Source organism: Cupressus sempervirens, chromosome 10, assembly GCF_028749045.1.
Source record: "Cupressus sempervirens isolate cs-2001-9-10 chromosome 10, ASM2874904v1, whole genome shotgun sequence".
Lineage (NCBI taxonomy): Eukaryota > Viridiplantae > Streptophyta > Pinopsida > Cupressales > Cupressaceae > Cupressus > Cupressus sempervirens.
The window spans coordinates 76,298,561-76,319,327 of NC_143127.1; positions in this window are offsets into that span (position 1 = coordinate 76,298,561).

Below are 20,767 nucleotides of genomic sequence, written 5' to 3' on the forward strand. Positions count from 1 at the left end.
TATATGCAAAATTAAGTAAAATGAGCTTAGATTGAGCCTCATGACAAGAGAGAATCCTAAAAAGAATAATTAATTGGTTGATAGACTATTGGCATATGATCCAGATAGTGAGATAATGACCCTTGTGGAAGCAGGGAGTTGGTTGATAGGAGTGACATGATTTTAGTGTCAAGATGGGATATAGAGAAAGCCTTTGTTCTTGAACAAATGGGAAGGCAAGATAAGGAAATTAGTTATGAATCCAACAACAGTGAAGGCTTGAAGAGAGGGTCAGGTTTTAGTGTAGATACAAAGACCCTAGTAGTATGGAGTGTTGCCCTTAACACCAAGAAACCTAGAATGATGGATATCAAGGAGACTACTTAGGGCAACATGATTGTCTAGACACTGGATAATACCAATGGCAAAGAAATATCCAGCCTAGTTAAACACTTTGCACTCATGAATGAGGCAAAGGTGGATCAGATTGAAGATAGGGTTGTTGCAACTAATAATGAGTTTTTAGATGTGAGAAGAATGTATGAGGAAGAGCTAAAGACTAGCTATGTGTAGAAACAAAGGATAGAAGAGTTGGAGCGAAAGATATAGAGCTTAGAAGCAAAAGTGGCATCCTTGAAAGACCAACTCAAGACTGCAACAGAGGCAAAGCATGTACAAAGAAATGTAGAAGAGGTAAGACACACTATGGAAATAGAGGCTGAAATGGAAGACATATACATAGGGGTGATAGTGTCTGTGCTTGTGGTTAGTATGGAAGTAGAGGTTCCCCAATATAATAATGTAGCAAAGAAGGGTGTGATGACAAATATGCTAAATCACAGGGTAATCATCTTGAATAGGATCTCTCAAGATGCATATAATGCATTCACCAACTTGCAAGCAGCAGAATAAATGTGCAAAGAAACAATAGGTTAGCTTGATCCAATTTTTCAGCAATGGGGACCTTATATGCAATTTTTTGATAGATTGATACCATTTCTAGCTAAGAAGCTAGACCTTCCTGATAAGTTCATTTCTGTTAAAGAAGGCATGGACAAAGTGAAAGATTTGTTACAATTCTTTATAGGAAAGTTGAAAATTATGCAAAATAAGATGAATGTGTTGACAAATGGCTTTTATTTTTTAATCCTTTCAATCCTTAATTTTGATGGGTAATTGAAAGATTGGAATGAGTGATTTGGTTCTTTTAACCACATTACAAGTTTTGCATAGGTGACATCCATTTTTGAAGGTGACCTTGATGAGTTCTCTTTCAATGAACTCATTGATGCTCTTTTAAAAATTGAAACTGAAATGAATAAATTCACATCAGAAGGAAAAAAAATCACAAATGCTAGGTGGCAGAAGTTTGTTGGTGAGTTGGCAACAACTAAGACATGTGAATGGCAAACCAAAAGAGAGGTCACTATGTGGGAGGCAATTGTAGAGATAAAAGCTTTACTAGTAGGAGGAAATTAAAGAAAAAGACAAAATTGAAGATTTGATGCTCCAGCTATCCTTTGCAGCTGATTTCACTTTTTTCTATTTATGTTATATGACTCAAGGATATTTTGAAAAGGTCTATTGTATTTCTTGTTGTAAAAGGACACCTATTAGTTACAATTTTCCTTTGCTTGTGGAACCTCATGCTTTATAAATGAGTTTTCAAGGCATTATGATTTGTCTGAATGGCTTGTAAATTTTTTTGTTTCTCTCAAGAAAAGTACAGTCGGTCTAGTAGTATGTAATTGTTTTAATTTTACTTTCAATTGTGTACTTTCTGATACTATATAGAAATGATGAAATCAACAAGATATTCAGGGCTTTTTATTGAGTTTCTATTGGTCATTGTATTAGTCATCTAAAAGGATAATACAAAGGGGTATTTGCATCAGATCTATGTCACCAATTTCTATCTCCATTTTATGAGTTTGTTTACTTTGAAGTCATTTGAATAAGGTTTAATTGATTGAATGCAGTCTAGATGGGTTGTATACTAGTTTTGTTGTTGCTTTTAATTCAAGGAATTAAGTAAATCCTTCATTAGATTAGTAGAGTTTATAAGTTTATGAAATGGATAGTTCATAAGAATGGAAATGGGTGATTACAATTGATAGATTCATTTACAAGTTATTTGAATTAGATCTCCCACCAATAGTCAATCTTTTTCCCAATGGATAAGGCATTGGTCATATAAGTAAAAATTGAGAGAGAGAGAGAGAGAGAGAGAGAGAGAGAGAGAGAGAGAGTAAATTTTACCATTGCATATCAAATCAATTATAAAATCAAAATCATTTTCATTCCATTATGTTCAAGGTTAAAAATGTTGGTCACACTCATTTATATCTACTTTTTGAGTCTTAGGTAGCTACTATTTCTAGAAACATTTATAAATCCTAGGAGAATTATGACTAGATATGCTTATGAGGGATGCATATAAACCTTAAAAAATTGAAGAATTGGATGAACTATATGTGTGTTTGAAGACAAAGAATGAGAATTAGAATGAAACTAAGATAATTTTCATACAATAATTTGCATTTGAATCATCCCTAGGTATACCCACCTTCATTTTGTAGAGCCTAAAGAGTAGAAAGCCATCCTTGGTTTTGTTGAAGTTGGGTCCAAGTGGTTTGCACATGTAATTGTTAATAGGAATTGGCTGATCCTTAGCTTATGTGAGTATTATCACTTTGGTATTGAGCATTTTTTTGTTCATTCATTTTAAACACCAACAAAATAGTGACTTTGTTGGGGATTACACTTAGTGTTGTCATAAACTAGTATACCATCTAAGATCCATGTCTCCCTTGGGTAGTGTCTGAGGTAGGCATTTCACGTGATGTTTCCCATGGATTTGGGGGTTATATGCATTTTGCCTAAGACTGCTAGTAAAGCAATTGTCATCATTTTAGTAATTGTTACCATTTTGATAGGATGGGTGGTGACTCAAAATGTTTTAACTAGTGTCAATATTTAGAAATTTGTTGTCTCAAATTATGACATATAAGAACACATGGGAAAATGTTAAGAAAAACCCAGAAATTAAATTCCAAACTGATCTCCCTCTTAGGGGAAGATAGAATTGGGCTATGAAATGCGATTGAATGCAGAAAGGAAATTATTCCTAGGAGAAAATGGCAAGGATAGATAATACCTACCATTTTTCTATTGGAAAAGAACCCTTCTCCAAGGGTCCTAGATCTCATCGATGTTTATTTGATGATGATTTCTATAATACTCCTAAAATGATATGTCAGAAGAAAGTTGTGCAACTATATGTACTTAGTTTGGATGATAGAATAGTAATAATCTTTTCCAACATAGTAAAAACCCTTTCATGTCAAATTATTCTCCTAAAAGAGTAAGACCTAAACATTTAAAACCTGAGAGTTTCAATGATGAGAAGACCTCTAGTTTTGAGTTTACTATTCCTGACCTTGATGAGAATGAGATCTTAAGAATATAGCTTACTGAGCAAGAGGCTATTAATAGGAGATTTCAAAAGGAAAAGGAAGAAAAGAAAGAATTACTTAGGAGGATTACTGCCTACAAAAGAAAAATGAGATAGTAACTAGTGGTTGGTAGCCTGAAATTATGGGTCAAGTTGAAAAACTTAAGATACATGAGAAAAAGTTGTTGGAAACTCAGAAAATGAATCTAGAAGGACCTATAATACAACATATTAAGAACTATAGTGCTCTAGAAGTTGAAAACAATAAAATAAAAGATGTAGAGCCTACTGTGGGTGCTAAGGACAAAGGAAAATAGGAGGAGATTGGTGTTAAGATTTAGGAACCAACAAAAATTGTCCAGATCCATGATTCCATGTCACCTTCTGATATTGAATTGGAAAAGGAAAGGAAAGGAAAGGAAGCTTTAGCTAAGAAATGGAAGTTATAGAAAATGAGGCAGCCATAGCTGAGATGAATAATAAGATTAAATTCCTGGAAAATGCTAGGAAGTAGTCTACAATTATGCCTAAGGATGATATAGATGGTGGATCTAATGATGCAAATCACAATACCACTAAGGTACCTATTTCTTTCTTATCTTCTTTTTCACAAAAAAGTAGATCTAAATAAATTTATTGTTGATGCTAGTACTAGTAATACCATGGATAATGCTAAGAGAAATGTTGCCCATCATCCTAAGATTGATTTGAAAAGAAGACCTATCTAGTTAGCAGGTTATAGGAAAATATTTTTTGATGGAATCTCTAGTTTCCCTAATGCCATCCCATAAGAAATGAGAAAAAGGTTTCTTAAGTTTGTTGGGAATAATTGTATCACTTGTGAGGATCATTTAAGGAGTTTTTTGGATATGATGAGTGATTATGAGGTTGAAGCTGAAGATGTTATAATGAAGTTGTTTATTTAGTCATTAACTGAAGATGCTAGAGAATGGTTCAAAAGACTTCCTAAATTACCCATTATGGATTGGAAAGATATTGAATATTTTTTCAAAGAGAAATATGGTCACAAATAAAATCAAAGCTACATTTTGAGTGAATTCAATAACATCAAGAGATTACCTAATGAATTCGTCACTAAATTCAATACTAGATTTTAGAAGAGGATGTACAAGCTAATGTAGGCTATGTGAATTGATGACAAGGTATGTTTGATCACTCATTTGAATTCTTTCGATGGTAAAATGACATACTAGCTTAGGGATAAGGAACCTAGGACTTTAAGAGATGCTTTCAAAATTGCTATAAATGTAGAAAATAATTTGAGGATTTTAGGAAGATTAGAAAGCAAAAGAGATGATCCTAGGTTAATTGGGAATAATGGAAACAAAAAAGAACATCAAAAAAATGTACGTGGAAAAAACCAAGAGCCTAGTGAGATAAGTCATGGTCTAAATGCTATAAAGAGTCTAAATCTTCCTCAAGTAAAGAATCATAGGAATCCCACTAACAATAGGATCCCTTATCAATAAAATTTCAAAAGATAGACTAGGTTGCAAAATTTCCCCTACAACACTACTTGGAAGGATGGTCAGCCTAATGTTCCTCCCCTTAAAAATAATAACAACAAGGTGACACTGATCCTCTATCAAAAAACTCTATAAATTTGGTAGATGATGTTGAGTTCACTACTGAGTCTACATGGTGCTTTGTGTGTCAACTACCCCACTCTCCTAAATCTTGTGCAGTAACCTTGTCATTCCTAGGAAATCAAACTGTAGTAGGAAAATGTCATGAATATGAAGAAAATAATGATGATGTAGGATGTAATATGTTTGAATCACATTATTCTGACTATGAAGGTTATGATAGAGATGTAAATGAGAAAAGACAATTTTACAATGGCATGTAGCAGCAAGTATTTTCTAATGAGAGTGATGTTAAAGGCAATATGTTTAATATGAAAAATGCCAAGGAAGAAGTGACATTAAGGAAGCCTTCTAGGGAATAAATTGATCAAATTATTTGCTATTATGATAGCTCAGGTTCAAACTAGAAACATGGTTCAAAGAGATGGAAATGAATTGATTCTAAAAAGGGGGAGATTGTGAAACCTAAAGAAGTCCCTTCTATGAAGATTAAATTTGCTAATAAAAAGTGGAAACCAAAGAAGGGGGGCAATCCTAAGGATTTGGAGTTCTCAAATAATGCTCCCAAGATATTAGATGAAAAGGTATCAAAAGTGATCACTATAAATGACAAGAATTATCAAGGTACTATGAATTCTTTTGATAAACATTAGGAGAAGAGGAACATGATTATTGATAATCCCTTAGATTCTTCTATAGACATGCTTACTATTTTATCACAGATTACTGTGAAGGTTCCTTTTTCTGAACTGTTAAGGATCTCAGAACATCTAAATAAAGCCATAGCATAGTTGGAAAATATTGATATAAGGGTAAGACAAGATTCTAATGAAGGTCATGATCCCAAGGAAGGAAATAAAGAAAAGGTGAAAGATAAAGAAGCTGATGTAGTTGTGTCCCGAATTCCTCAGATGTTCTTGGATAGCTCTATAAATGAATGTTTAGAAAGTGTAGAGCCATTTTTCTTGAGTATCTTAGTGAATGGTAAAACATTGAAAAATTGCATGTCTGATTCTAGTGCTTACAATACTATTATGCCTTTTGAAATAATGAAGGAATTAGGTTTGAAGGTAGATGCTACTCAGGGAAGATGTTGTACTATGGATAAAAGAGAAGTGATAGTAATAGGTACTATTAATTCTTTACCATATAGACTAACAACTTGTCCTAACAAAGAACTCACTATGAGTGTGTTGGTTGTTGATATTCCACCTTAGTATGGAATGTTGTTATCTAGAAAGTGGAGTGTTTCCATGGGAGGGAGTTTACAATGTGATTTGTCACTTACTACTTTCAACATTGAGGGGAATTTGATAAAAATAAATAGGGAGCCTAAATGTGTATATATGATAGAAGAAGACATAGAGAATGATATGACAAAATTTGTGGATACAGATATCAGTGCACTCCTAGCTGAGGTTTTGACTTTGAAGAAATCCAAGCATAAGTCTCAGATGGAAGTAGAAGCTAATACAAATATAGACAAAGGTGATCTATGGACTATGTTTTTTGATGATGCATGCTGCAAGGATGGATTTGGTGCAGGTATTTTGTTGATATCTCCAGTAGAGATAACATACAAATTCTCTTTTACATTGAGTTTCCCTTACACCAATAATATAGTAGAATATGAGGCTTTTTTTTTAGGCCTTAGATTAGCTCATAAGCATGGGATAAAATGTTTTCATGGTATAGGAGATTCTGAATTGGTTGTATCCCAAGTAAGAAATGCCTCTGTGTAAAATTAAAAAAAAGATTAAAACAATATAGGAATTCTGTTTGGGATATGATTGAACACTTTGATGCATTTGGGATAGTTTGGAAAGATAGGACTAATAACAAGATGGTAGAATTACTAGAAAAAATAGCAATAAAACTTGATGATATTAAATTTGTTGGTATATCTAAAATTGAGACTCAAACTAGGCCCTCTATTCCTGATAATGTCCAGAATTGACAAGTATTTAAAGACGATAAGGATATTTTGAGATTTTTGACCTATGAGAATACGTTGTCAAGACAAGAAATTGGTTGTGTAGCCTATGTGGAGAATATAAATGGAAAAGACACCATTTTTATGTAGGAAGTTGTACAATTAAAGACAAACAAAATCCCAAAGGGTTTAGTTGTTTTAGAAACTATTTTTGACAACCAAGATAGGTCACAAGTTGATGCCAATAAGTATGATTCTAAAAATATGGAAGAGGTAAATTTGGGAACTAAGGAAACACCTAAGAAAGTATATATTGGTAAGAAATTGCCTCCTAAAATTAGGCAAGACCTGATAGATTTGCTAAGGAACTATAGACATATGTTTGCATGGTCATATGATGACTTAAAAGCTTATAAAGAAGATATTTTTCAGCATGAAATCCCTTTGAAACTAGATGCTAAACCTTATAGGTAGAAACAAAGACCAATAAATCTAACTCTGGCTCCCAAAATGAAAGAGGAACTAATCAAGGTAAGAGATGTAGGAATCATAAAGCCTATTAGACATTCCTCTTGGGTGTCCAATTTAGTCCCTGTTAGGAAGAAAAATGGAGATATAAGGTTATGTGTTGATTTTAGGAATCTTAATATATCTTCATTAAAGGATAATTATGGATTGCCAAATATGGAAACCATGTTGCAAAGGGTCACTAGTATGGATGTGGCTTTTGCTGATATTATTGATAAATTTTTGGTTGTATATTGGGATGATTTAACTACTTATTCCAAGGATGAGAATGATCATTGCATGCATCTAAAAAAGGTATTTATTAGAGCCCTTAAGTATGGTATCTCTTTGAATCCAAGGAAATGCAATTTTGGTGTTATTGAAGGAAAGTTGTTAGGACACTTAGTTGGTAAGCGTAGAGTGAGGATTGACCCTGAAAGAGTAGAAGCAATAGACAAAATTTAGAAGCCTTAAAGGGTTAAGGGAATTCAATCATTTATTGGGTAGATTAATTTTCTTAGAAGATTTCTGACTAATTTTTCATAGATTAGTAGACCTATTTCAAGAATGTTAAAAAAGGGATCTGAGATAAAATGGGATGGTGAGCCTAGTATTGCATTCTAGAAGATCAAGCAAGTCATTAAGGATGCTCCTATTCTTAGGGCACCTAATTATGACAAGCCAATGCATATATTTTATTTTGCTTCATTTCACACTGTTGTTGTAGTGTTGTTACAGAAAAATGAGGAAGGTTATGAGAAGCCCATTGTATTTTTTAGTAAAGCCTTGCAAGCAACAAAACTCAAGTATGATATAAATGAAAAATAGGCATATGCACTAGTGAAGGAGGTAAAGGCCTCTAGGTGTTATCTAATGGCAGCTACTATTATTGCATTTGTCACTACTGCTACTATAAAGGACATCTTTTCACAACAAGAGGTATCTAGCAGAAGATGTAGGTGGATTAACATAATACAAGAATTCAACATTGATATTCAGATCATCAAACTGGTTAGGGGTCAAGGGGTCAAGGTTTGGCCAAATTGATGACAGAAGCCAATTCAGAGGTAAACCAAATCAATCAACCTGATGATAGTTGCAGGGATAATCTTTGTGATATGGATACTTTTGACTAGTATAGAGATGTGATTTATTATTTACAAAACATGAAATCCCCACCAGGGTTAACAAACAATCAGAAAAGATCTCTAAAATTGCAAGCTATAAGGTATATTATAGTGCAAAGGCAATTGTGGTGGAGGAATATTGAAGGGGTCCTTTTGAAATGTGTAGATGAAATTGAATCTAAAAGGATCCTAAGAGATATGCATGAAGGTATGTGTGGGGTTCACTATATGGTTAAAACCACTACTCATAAAATTCTTAGGGCTAGTTTTTGGTGGCCAACACTTTTCAGAGATGCTCATGAGTTTATCTAGATATGTGATGCTTGTTAAAGGTTTAGTGGAAAGTTAATTTTTTTGGGAACTTACCATTAAGACCTGTAGAATTGCAGGCACCATTTCAACAATGTGGAATTGATTTCATTGGCAAGATTTCAAATAAGTCTAGCGGTGGACATTCTTGTATCCTAGTGGCTATTGATTACTTCACTAAATGGGTTGAAGCAATTCCTACTAAGAATTCAACAAGTAAAGTAGTGATTAATTTCATTCTAAATAATATTGTGACCTAGTTTGGGTACCCAAAAAAGATTGTAACTGATAATGCTATGTGTTTCAAATCTAAGGAATATAAGAATTTTTGTAAAAAGTACAATATTATAGAATACACCTCATCACCCTATCATCCCTAAGGGAATGGTCAGGAAAAATCAAGCAATAAAATTATATTGAAAATCATTAAGAGGATTTTAGGAGAGAATAAGAAGGCTTGGGATTCAAAACTGCCATTAGCTCTATGGGCTAATAGGGTTACTATAAAAAAGGCCATTGGATGTGCTCCTTTTGATTTGATCTATGGTATACAAGCTAGACTTCCATAGAATAATTTAAAGGAAATGTATAAATTTGTTCAACTTTATGAAGATGATATCTTTGATGAAATGCATCTTAGGATGGATGATATTGCACAATTGGAAGAAACAAGAAGGGATTCTTCTATTCAAAATGCCAAGTTACAGTAATAGATGAAGCATTTATATGACAAGAGGGCCATTGAGAGGAAATCTGAAATAGGTGATATGGTATTGATGTGGAATGCTAGAATGGAAGATAAAGGAAAGCATGGTAAATTTGATCCCATCTATCTTGGCCCATACAACATTTGTGATGTAAATGGGGAAGATTCATATTTTCTGAGGGATCTAATTGGAGATATTCTTGAATTAATAGTTCATGGAAAATTCTTGAAGAGATACTTTTCCTAAAAGTATTTGTATTCCATGAACAATAGTTTTATGGTTTTTGGTGTCCTTGTACATTGTGTATATTTTGTAAATCCCTGTATTTTCTTGTACAGTCTAGTTCCTTGTTTTTGTTGCCTTGTTTCTGTGCTTTCTAAAGAAGTTGTCATTAATGTATCAAGTATGTGGTCTGCTCTACCATAGATTCTTAATTCTTGCATAGAATCAAGTAGTCTATCATCCCTAGATAGAGTCACTGATGGTCTAATTTTTCACAGTGTAAAGAAGTTTCAAAAATATGTGTGAAAAATCATATGATCTCGGTGTCTTGTAGATTAGGGTTTCTCTTTTATTAATTTTTCAAAATTTTGTGTTACCCAAGTCACATCCTGATCTCTATGTGGTTTGAATTTTATTAAATTCTCAATTTTCATTATCAACATAGTCATTAAAATGCCCTAAGTATGATAAATCCCTAGGTTATTTTTGAATTTTTGAAAAGGTTTGCAAAATTCTTAAATCTACTCCTTTATGGTGTTATGGTGTTAGGTTTCCCCATAGAAGTGTTGAACTCTCTTTCTTGTGTTTCCATGGTCACATTTCATCTTTGGTGTAAAGGCATAAAATCATTTTGATTTACGAGCATATGGTTGTGTAACCCATAACAACAAAGTGATGGATTATGAAGCTTTTTGAGTACATGATTTATCCTCAGGCTTAGAAGTGTAGAGCACTTTTCATACTTCATAAGTTTTAACTAAAGGTTATATGGTGATGAGTTAAACTATATTAGTGAAAGCAATTCATTTAGGTGTTTCCAATCATACATTTTCCTTTTGAGCATATGAGCACAATATGTTTTTAAAGTCACCATGTTTTATGTTTTATAGGGGTACGAGTAATGTGTTGAGTGGAAAAATGGAAAGGTGGATCATTTTGTTTCACACACTTACATTTCATTGAATGACATAAGAGTGTAAAGTCTTGTGATTGTATAAAGGATGTCTCATGAGGATATTAAAAGGTTTTATAGTTCTACGCACAAAGGAGACTCATAAGAGTGAAGTAAGATTTAATTTTGTCTACGTGCCTTCACTATTTTGACTTGTGAGTAACCATAAAGAAATGTTATAAGGAAGAACATGGTGTGTGGGACCTATTAAGTTGCCAGAAGGGCCCTAAGATAAGAAAATCTAACTATGACACATTGCATATGTTAGATGTAGCTAGCCCACATTGTAGACAATGTAAGTTATTAATTTGGCATGTGCTTAGATCAATGAGGATGTTCTTTTTTTTTTTCTTTGAGATTTGATCTAGTTCATTGATTTGTTGAAAAGAAAAAATTCTCATTACGCCCTTATGATTGCATGGATACCATATGAACAAAGAGTTGTTTCATCCCTTTCTCTATGGTTACAAGATTGGTCTAAGCATATGAGCATAAAAGATAGACGGGAAAAGGGAGTTCTTTATGCTAGTACAAAGAGAGTGAATTGTAAGAATAGGATGCAAATTGTAAAGGCTTTTCGATGCTACGAAGAATGAGATAACTCGTGTGGGCATAAGGGAGAATAAAGAAAAGGAAAAGGCATTATGATGACATGGGGAAAGCTCCAAGCATCTAACTAAAGGATGGATTTATAAAGCATTACAATGTTTCAAAAATTGAAGCAAGCATAAGAGGATAAAGAAAGTTTTAAAGGGCTCTAGTGGTATGTGTGCATATGAGCATAAAAGGTAAAATGAAAAGTGTAGCCAAGGCTTTACACTGGTACACGATCTATTAAAGCATAAGCATGGAGAGGCATGCCAAGAAGGCTTGAGATTCTATAGTATAAGGGGACATGTAAGAGCATAAAAGGAATCACAAAACTATGTTTAAAGAGCCCTAATACTTCTACGCTTGGAGTTTTCTGAAAGCATCACCAAATAGATGTAAAGGTTTGCTAGCTTTATCTTTGGGGTTACAAAGATTGAAGGATTTTGACTCAACATAAAAATGGAAGACCAAATTTGAAAAGAGAGTGGCTAAGGTGTCATGCTAGATACAAAGAATGGACAAATTCACTAGGGCCAAGTAAAATAAATCACAGAAAAGTACTTCAGGATCGAATTACATGGTTGATATTCTTTGCTGACAACCTATAAGGGTGGTATTAAAGCTGGTAGATTGCATGAATAAAATAAAAAAATTTGATTGAACATTCATAGTATTTCCATTCTAAAAAGATCGTGTTTTTTGTTATGAGAATTTCAGGTGTCCCTAGCTTTGTGAGTTTTTTTGTTATTGTTGCAAGAGTTTGAAATACATTTGCAAAAAAAAATGGCTGACATGGAGGTAGAAGAGGTTCTGGCTAAAGAAGTACAAGTTGAAGATGAAGATGATGATGTCATAGAGGTTACAACTGAAGGAAAAAAGAAGAAGGATGCAGTGAAAATAGAGAAGAAATCAAGGGCCAGAATGCTAAACAAACATGTAGAGGACTGGCTAAAAATTCTCCCAAGGTCATCCAATGCAATTTTAGTGAATGACCATGTTTTCAAAGACCCTTGCTTCCTATTCAAGGATACAAAATGCCCTAAGGTCAATGGTTTTAATCTATTTTTGTATTTCTATCAAAATAAAACAAAAAATATGCAAGTGTGCAACTATTGACCTATTCCCTAAGGTATTTTTTGATGTGGACCTATTGAAGGCTTTGATAAATTCTTATAATCTAGTTACAAGGTCATTCCATAGGCACAATGGAAGTATTCTATGCACACTTGATAGGACATCTTTTATAGAAGCTCTTGGTTTGGAGGGACAAATGGATGTGCCCATAGACATTGAGGATTTGCAAGGTAAATTTGGGAGGAATAAAACTTATTTTATAACTAATGTAATGCTACCCCATATCCCTTACAGTGTCAAAAAGGTAGGGTTGGTTCCAAATAAAGTACAGGATCATCTACCATTGAGCCGATTCAAAAACTACTTCAAGAACACAGTGTATGGATTACATAAGGTTTTGGGAAGTGATGGGGTAGAGGATTGTGTCTATTGTTCATTATTTATGATGACATGTGACATACAAGACCCTTTCCACAATAAATAATATGATTATGTGGCATTCATCATGGACAACATGTATCATCAAATTATCAATACTAAGAAAGGAGAGATGAAGGACTTCAAATTCCACCATTTTTCATTGCTCATGCACCTGATCTTATACAAGAACATTGGCTACATCAGTCAAGATTTCATTGATCAAACTTTTGATGGATTTGGTGAGTTACTTGTGCAACTATGGACTCACATTTGGGACAAGAACTTTCATTATTCAAATGCAATTGTGTTCTTCAATTTGTTTAATTCTGTTATCATGAAAATGGTAGATCATACCTTCTTTAGGGGCCCCAATGTTATGAAAACATCTCTTAGACCTTCCTTTTTAGATGAGAAAATGAAGTTAGATCACTATTGGGGTGATATATTTTTGTTTAAGGAGTGCACATTGATGTGAGTCTATGCATGCCCACAGCCATCCCATTTATTGCCTAAATATCTTCCTCTTAGATTAGCTATTGTTGAATTCTTTTGGAAATTTTTATTAATGAAAAAAGAAATGATTCCCCCTTCTCTATAAAATCTTACATTTTCTTGTAGAAGTTTTTAGGTAGGAGATTTTGTAATTGGGAAGAATGCATATGAAGAATTAAGTGAGTACCTAGGCTAGTATAAGTTTGCTACTGGACCTTATAGAATGTGTGACCCAGAGAACTATATAACCAATGAAGTAAAAGCCATTAGGGGTTACATTCTACCTCCTAGAAAACCAATCCCTACAGAAGACTTAACTACTAATATAGTAGCAATAGGGGAGGTAGATGAGTTGATAGGAAAATATGGAGAAATTAGGAAAGTAGAGGATCCATTGAAGAGGACTAACCTAGGTTTCAAGGGTTTTTATACTGATAGCCCTTATCTTGGAAATTTGAGAAAAATGATTGAAAATTTTGATCACATCATGGCTCAAATGCCAAATGAGCTAGAAGGAGAGGAGTCAAAGGTGAATAGAGAATCCCCTAAGCCTGATGTTCAATTGGAGATTGATTTTGAAGAGGAATAACAACCATCATCTTCCACATGGGTGGCCAAAGGGAATAAGAGACATAAAACAATGCATATACCATAGAAAGTGGTGAGCAAAGCCTTGCAAGTCATGCTAGGGAATGATCAATATTTTTCTAATATCAAGAAAAATTACTTGTAGGAAAGGGCTACAAAGATGGGAAAAACCTCAACTAATCTACAAATTGAAGCTTCCAGATTGGATGATGGACTCATCCAATCTAATAAATTAATGGAAGATGAATATTTTATCAAATCATCTGAATTTAAAAGCTTTTTATACAAAATTAAGTAAAATGAGCTCACATTGAGTCTCATGCCAAGAGAGGATCCTAAAAAGAATAAAAAATTGGTTGATAAGTTGCTAGCATGTGATCCAGATAGTAAGACAATGACCTTTGCAAAAGCTAGGGAGTTGGTTCATAGGAGTGGAATGATTTTAGTGTTAGGATGGGATATAGAGAAATCCTTTGTTCTTGATCAAATGAAAAGGCAAGATAAGGAAATTAGCTATAAAGCCAATAGCAGTGAAGGCCTAAAGAGAGGGTTAGGATTTAGTGTAGATACAAAGATGCTATTAGTATGGAGTGTTGCCCTTAACACCAAGAAAACTAGAATGGTGGATATCAATGAGACTACTCAGGGCAACATGATTGTTTGGACACTGGATAATACCACTGGCAAAGAGATATCTAGCCTAGTTAAACACTTTGCACTCATGAATGAGGCAAAGGTGGAGTAGATTGAAGATAGGCTTGTTGTAGTATATAATGAGTGTTTAGATCTAAAAAGATTGTATGAGGAAGAGCTGAATACCAGCTATGTGTAGAAACAAAGGATAGAAGAGTTGGATGGAAAAATATAGAGGTTAGAAGTAGAAGTGGCATCCCTAAAAGACCAACTCAAGACTATAGTAGAGGTAGAGCATGCACAAAGAAATGTAGAAGAGGTAAGGCACACTATAGAAACAAAGGCCTAAACAGAAGACATAGCCATAGGGGTGATAGTGCTTGTGCCTGTGATGAGTGTGGAAGTAGAGGTTCCCTAATATAATAATGCAACAAAGTAGGGTGTGATGATAAATATGCTAAATCATAGGGTAATTATCTTGAAGAGGATCTCTCAAGATGCATATAATGTATTCACCAACTCGTGAGCAATAGAATAAATGTGAAAAGAAGTAGTAGGTTGGCTTGATCCGGTTTTTCAACAATGGGGACCTTATATGCAAATTTTGGATAGATTGATACCATTGCTAGCTAAGAAGCCAAACCTTCCTAATAAGATCATTTCTATTAAAGAAGTCGTGGAAAAAGTGAAATATTTGTTACAATTCTTTATAGGAAAGTTGAAAATTATGAAAAATTAGATGAAAGTGTTGACAAATGGCTTTTATTATTTAATCCTTTCAATCTTTAATTTTGATGGCCAATTGAAAGATTGGAATGAGTGGTCTAGTTATTTTGACCACATTATAAGTTTTCCATAGGTTACATCCATTTTCAAAGGTGATCTTGATGAGTTTTCTTTCAATGAACTCATTGATACTCTTTTCAAAATTGAAACTGAAATGAATAAAATCACAACAAAAGGAAAAGCAATCACAGATGCCAGGTGGTAGAAGTCTGTTGGCAACAACTAAGACATGTGAATGACCAACCAAAAGAGAGGTCATTATGTGGGAGGCAATTGTAGAGATAAAAAGCTTTACTAGTAGGAGGCAATTATGGGAAAAGACAAAATTGAAGATTTGATGCTCCAGCTATCCTGTGCAGCTGATTTCACCTTTTTCTATGTATTTTATGACTCAAGGATATTTTGAAAAGGTCTATTGTATTTCTTATTGTAAAAGAAAACTAGTCAGTTACAATTTCCCTTTTCTTGTTGCAACTCATGCTTTATAAATGAGTTTTCAAGGCATTGTGATGTGTCTAAATGGCTTGTAAAATTATTTTTTTCTCTCAAGAAAAGTATAGCTGGTCCAGTAGTATGTAATTGTTTTGGGTTTAGTTTCAATTGTGTACTTTCTAATACTATATAGAAATGACAAAATCAACAAGATATTTAAGGCCTTTTATTGAGTTTCTATTGGTCATTGTATTAGTCATCTAAAAGGATAATACAAAGGGGTATTTGCATTAGATGTGTGTCACCAATTTCTATCACCATTTTATGATTTTGATTACTTTTAAGTCATTTGAAAAGGTTTTAATTGATTCAATGCAGTCTGGATGGGTTGTATACTAGTTATATTATTTCTTTTAATTCAAGGAATTAAGTAAATGCTTTAGTAGATTAGTAGAGTTTATAAGTTTATGAAATGGATAGTTCATAAGAATGGAAATGGGTGATTAAAATTGATAGATTCCTTTACGAGTTATTTGAATTAGATCCCCCACTAATAGTCAAAATTTTTCCTAATGGATAAGGCACTGGTCATATAAGTCAAAATAGAGAGAGAGAGAGAGAGAGAGAGAGAGAGAGAGAGAGAGAGAGAGAGAGAGAGAGAGAGAGTAAATTCTACCATTGCATGTCAAATATATTATAAAACCAAAATCATTTTCATTCCATTGAGTTCAAGGTTACAAATGCTGGTCACCACTCATTTATATCTAGTTTCTAAGTCTTAGGTAGCTGGTATGTCCAGAAACATTTGTAAACCTTAGGATAATTATGACCAAATCTGCTTATGAGGGATGTATATAAGCCTGCAAATATTGAAGAATTGGATGAAGTGTGTATGTATTTGAAGAAAAAGATTGAGAATTAGAATGAAACTAAGATTATTCTTATACAATAATTTGCATTTGAATCAGCCCTATGTATACCTACCCTTGTTTTGTAGAGCCTTAAGAGTAGAAAACCATCCTTGGTTTTGTTGAAGTTGGGTCCAAGTGGTTTGCACATGTAATTGTTAATAGGAATTGGCTAATCCTTATGTTATGTGAGTATTATCACTTTGGTATTGAGCATTTTTTTGTTCAATAGTTTTAAACACCAACAAAATACTTCTTAGGCATCAATAGGAAAGCTAGGCACACATGCATTAAAATGTGCTTATATGGCTTGATTTTCAAAATGACTCTCAAAATTAGAACTTCAATTTTGAGTCCCAATATGTCTACCGAGTGCATGATGATGCTAAGTGTTGACAATAGTTGCCAAGTGTTAGAACCTCACCAAGTTTGTGTTCAAAACCTGAGTACATGCAGTTGAGCTAACTTTGTGTATTTTTGTGAAACTTATATTGTAGCTGACTCTAATGAATTGTAATTTGGATTGTTATATATATAAAATGCATGGTATCACATCCAAATGGAGAATATAGGAGTATTATATGAGAGACACTAAGAGTAGAAGTATGAAGTAAAAAGGCTACAAATAGTATAAGGAGTAGCAAAGGTTTATCCATCATAGCAAGGTGATCATTACACTCCAAAGGAATCTAATTCAACAAATCAGAGTTGTAGATTAGAGATCTGTTGGATACAATTGTCTAATTGTGGTTGTCTTTGATGTCACATAAATGTCATATCAGTTGTCAATTAGTGCTTACCAAGCTCACTTGGTTAGGAATATAGTTTTCCTTGTCTATTGAGTGTTCTTGAAGTTTATTCTATGAAGACAGTGTCTATCGACCTCACTTGGGTGTTAAAGGAAATTATGGCAAAAAATAGTGTTAACTGAGTTCTCATGGTTAACGAAAAGAAAATTTGGATAGAGTTAGTGCTAACTGAGTTTACTCAGTTACTAAAGGATTTTAGCAAGTTTGTGGTGTTAACCAATATTCTATTGGTTAACATAGGAAATCATTTGATAACCTGTTGAATATGATTGAAAAGATCATGAATGAAGGATAATGGAACTAGTAAAGAATTTTTTCAATCATTCTTTTGTCATTGATGTCAAACTTTCTACTTGTAGGGATAAAAATTGCTTTAGTGATCCAAATATTATTAATTGGTTGATTGACAAGCAGGTGGAAATCAATAAGATGTAACTAGAGTACCTAGAGAAAGGTTGAAGTTATGATGCTGTAATGAAGTACAAGGATCATCTAAGATATTGATGAAATAGTGTATTGATGACATACTCTAAGACACAGAGGATGGACACACTAAGACAAAAGATGTAAGGATTAACTAAGTACTAGTTAGTGCCAAACAGATTCTTAGTTGAAGCTGAGCAAGTTCAACTTAGTAGGTGTTGAGAAATCTTCAGGTACTGAGTAGTCTTCAGGTGTCGAGTGAATATCAGGTGCCCAGTAGTAGAAAAGATAATAGGTGCTAAGTGAATTTCAAGAGCCGAGTTTCACAGAATTTCTTCAAGTGTCGAGCATCAAAAAATCAATGATGTTGAGTTGCTACATTATTTTGAAAAGTCAAATATTTTCTAGATCTAAACCGACATGGTAGTTATCTAGAATTTTCAAAACTACATAGAAGATGAGAATGATGAGCTGGTGGCACATAACACTATGTAAAATGTTTTTGGCGAGTGCTAATGGATTTATCATGAAGTTTCTAGATAGAAACAAGATATGGGACAAATACATTGTATCCTACCTAATCCATTGAAACCCTAAATTTGGATAGGGAGATTTGATCAGGAAATCAAGAATAGAACTTCTTTGTAAGGAGTTATAGATCAAAGATCAAGTATGCATGCATGAGAGGGAGTTGGTCATAAGTGTAATCATGCGAAGAAGCCTAGAGGAGTAAGAATAGAGCATCAAGACTCTGAATTGATCGAGTGACCAGAGAGAGCATTGGCATAATGAGTGGAAGAACTCAAGGAGATAGATCTTAAAGGGTGAAAAAGATGTCTGCACTGCAAAGGAGGAAAGCCAAGAAAAAAGAGAACTAAAGAAGTGATCTAAAATCTACACAGTGAGGGTTGCAAATCTATATCAGGTCAAAACTCTTCTAATACTTTCTTATCATTGTATTAGATATTGAAACCCTACATTGCTAGGTTAGCTTAATAGCTAGGTGGATAAGTCTCAGGAAAAGGACAAAGAGATTCCCCAGGAGAAGGATAAGGAGATCCTCAAGAGAAGGATAAAATGATCCTTAGAAGGAGGATAGGAAATCCTTAGAGAGGGATGAAAGATTCTTTTCAGAAGGTGACTATAAATCCCATGGACTTGGGTGAGCCTAATAGCTCTATGTAAATCCTTTAATAGGGTGACATTCCAAGTTGAATGTTCTTAAATCTTTTAACAAGGTCACATTTAAAAATGTGTTGTAGCCTTTAATAGGATAGACAATCAGAAGTGGTTAAAATCAATTGTGCAGTTATTTTGTGGGTATCATCCCCACTCCAGTTTTACCTTCTTATTCTTGGAGGATTTCTGGGTTATCAAATCCTTAGTGTTATGGTGTGATGCATGTTTACTTTTCATGATTGTTTAATGTTCAATTTCATGCATGATAATTTCAATTATGTTCCATTAAGGATTTGTAGAAAAAGTTTTATTGGACATCATTGGACCTTGAATAATTGATACACCCCCCCCCCCCTCTAAGTTATTCTAAATAATTCTAACAATAACCAATATTTACCAAGCAAGGTCAGATAATAAAGGATTATGTTGTTTTGGCATGAGAAGCTTAATTATTTTAAGTATTGTTTCTAGCCAACTATGATGATGAATATTGGTGATTCTAATTTGAATTTGGGCCATCTTGATAATCTAGAAGGTATAAATGTAAGGTCAAGTTGTGATTTTCAAGTGAGTGTGCAAGTGTGTTGATTGAATTAAAAAAGAAAGAGTGAGAGGAAACTTGAAGGATAAGCAGATATCCTTTTGGAGAAAAAAAGTAATATTCGATCATGAAGGATCAAATTTTAAGTAGAATAGAGATCTAGATTCAGCAATTTAGTTGCATCACCATTAGGTCATTTCATTGGTTCTCTCTAGCCATTGTAGCAGTGATCTAAAATCTCTTAATAGAGTTGGTTTAATAGCCAGTTGTAAATCATCTAACAAGGTGGCAATTCCATTGAATTTTTCTAAGACCTCTTGCAAGGCCACTCCTAACAGGGTGATTAAATCCTCTAACAAGGTCACACTTAATAGTGTGTTTTGTAATGTTTAATAGGGTTGGTTCCTAATAGGGCTCACTTCAGAAGTGATCTAACTAGAGGATCTAGGACTATTACAGAAGAATGCCAATGAATTACATAAAGTTAATTTAATGAATCAAATTAACGTAATTGAAAGAAAGAATATCACAACATTAAAAAAATGGAATGAGCAAAGAGAGAAAGGGACACAACACATTTGATTTCAAAGTCCATCCAGTATGGACTACATCTCTGGGTCCTACTCCAATAGGGGAACTAATTTCAATAACTCCAAAAATTAGGTACAGTTTTACAACATCATTCCCTCATAAGCACAACAACATTATTCTGGTGTGCAGGACTGAAAAATGTCCTCCTGGAAAATTCTCTTCAAGTTCAACAATTCTGAATTCTCCAACTATTCAATGATCTCCAAAAAGGCCCCTAACCCCCTTTTTTATAGAAAAAATAAGCCAAAATAAGGCTATTACAAAATAATATGAAATTAGGGCCTTTAACTAATTACCCTTTGAAAATACCCTTTAGCCAATTTGGAAGATTTGGCTTCATGTTAAATTTAGGGTAAAAATAATAACTATAAACCTTATTTAACATAAGGTTGGCAAGTGGTTAAGTGTATAAGTAGAATTGGGCCTAAATATATCTTTAAGTGCACATTTGGTGCACCGATGGTTAAGGTTTTGTATGGGCTACCAGTCGGGGGTTCCAATCC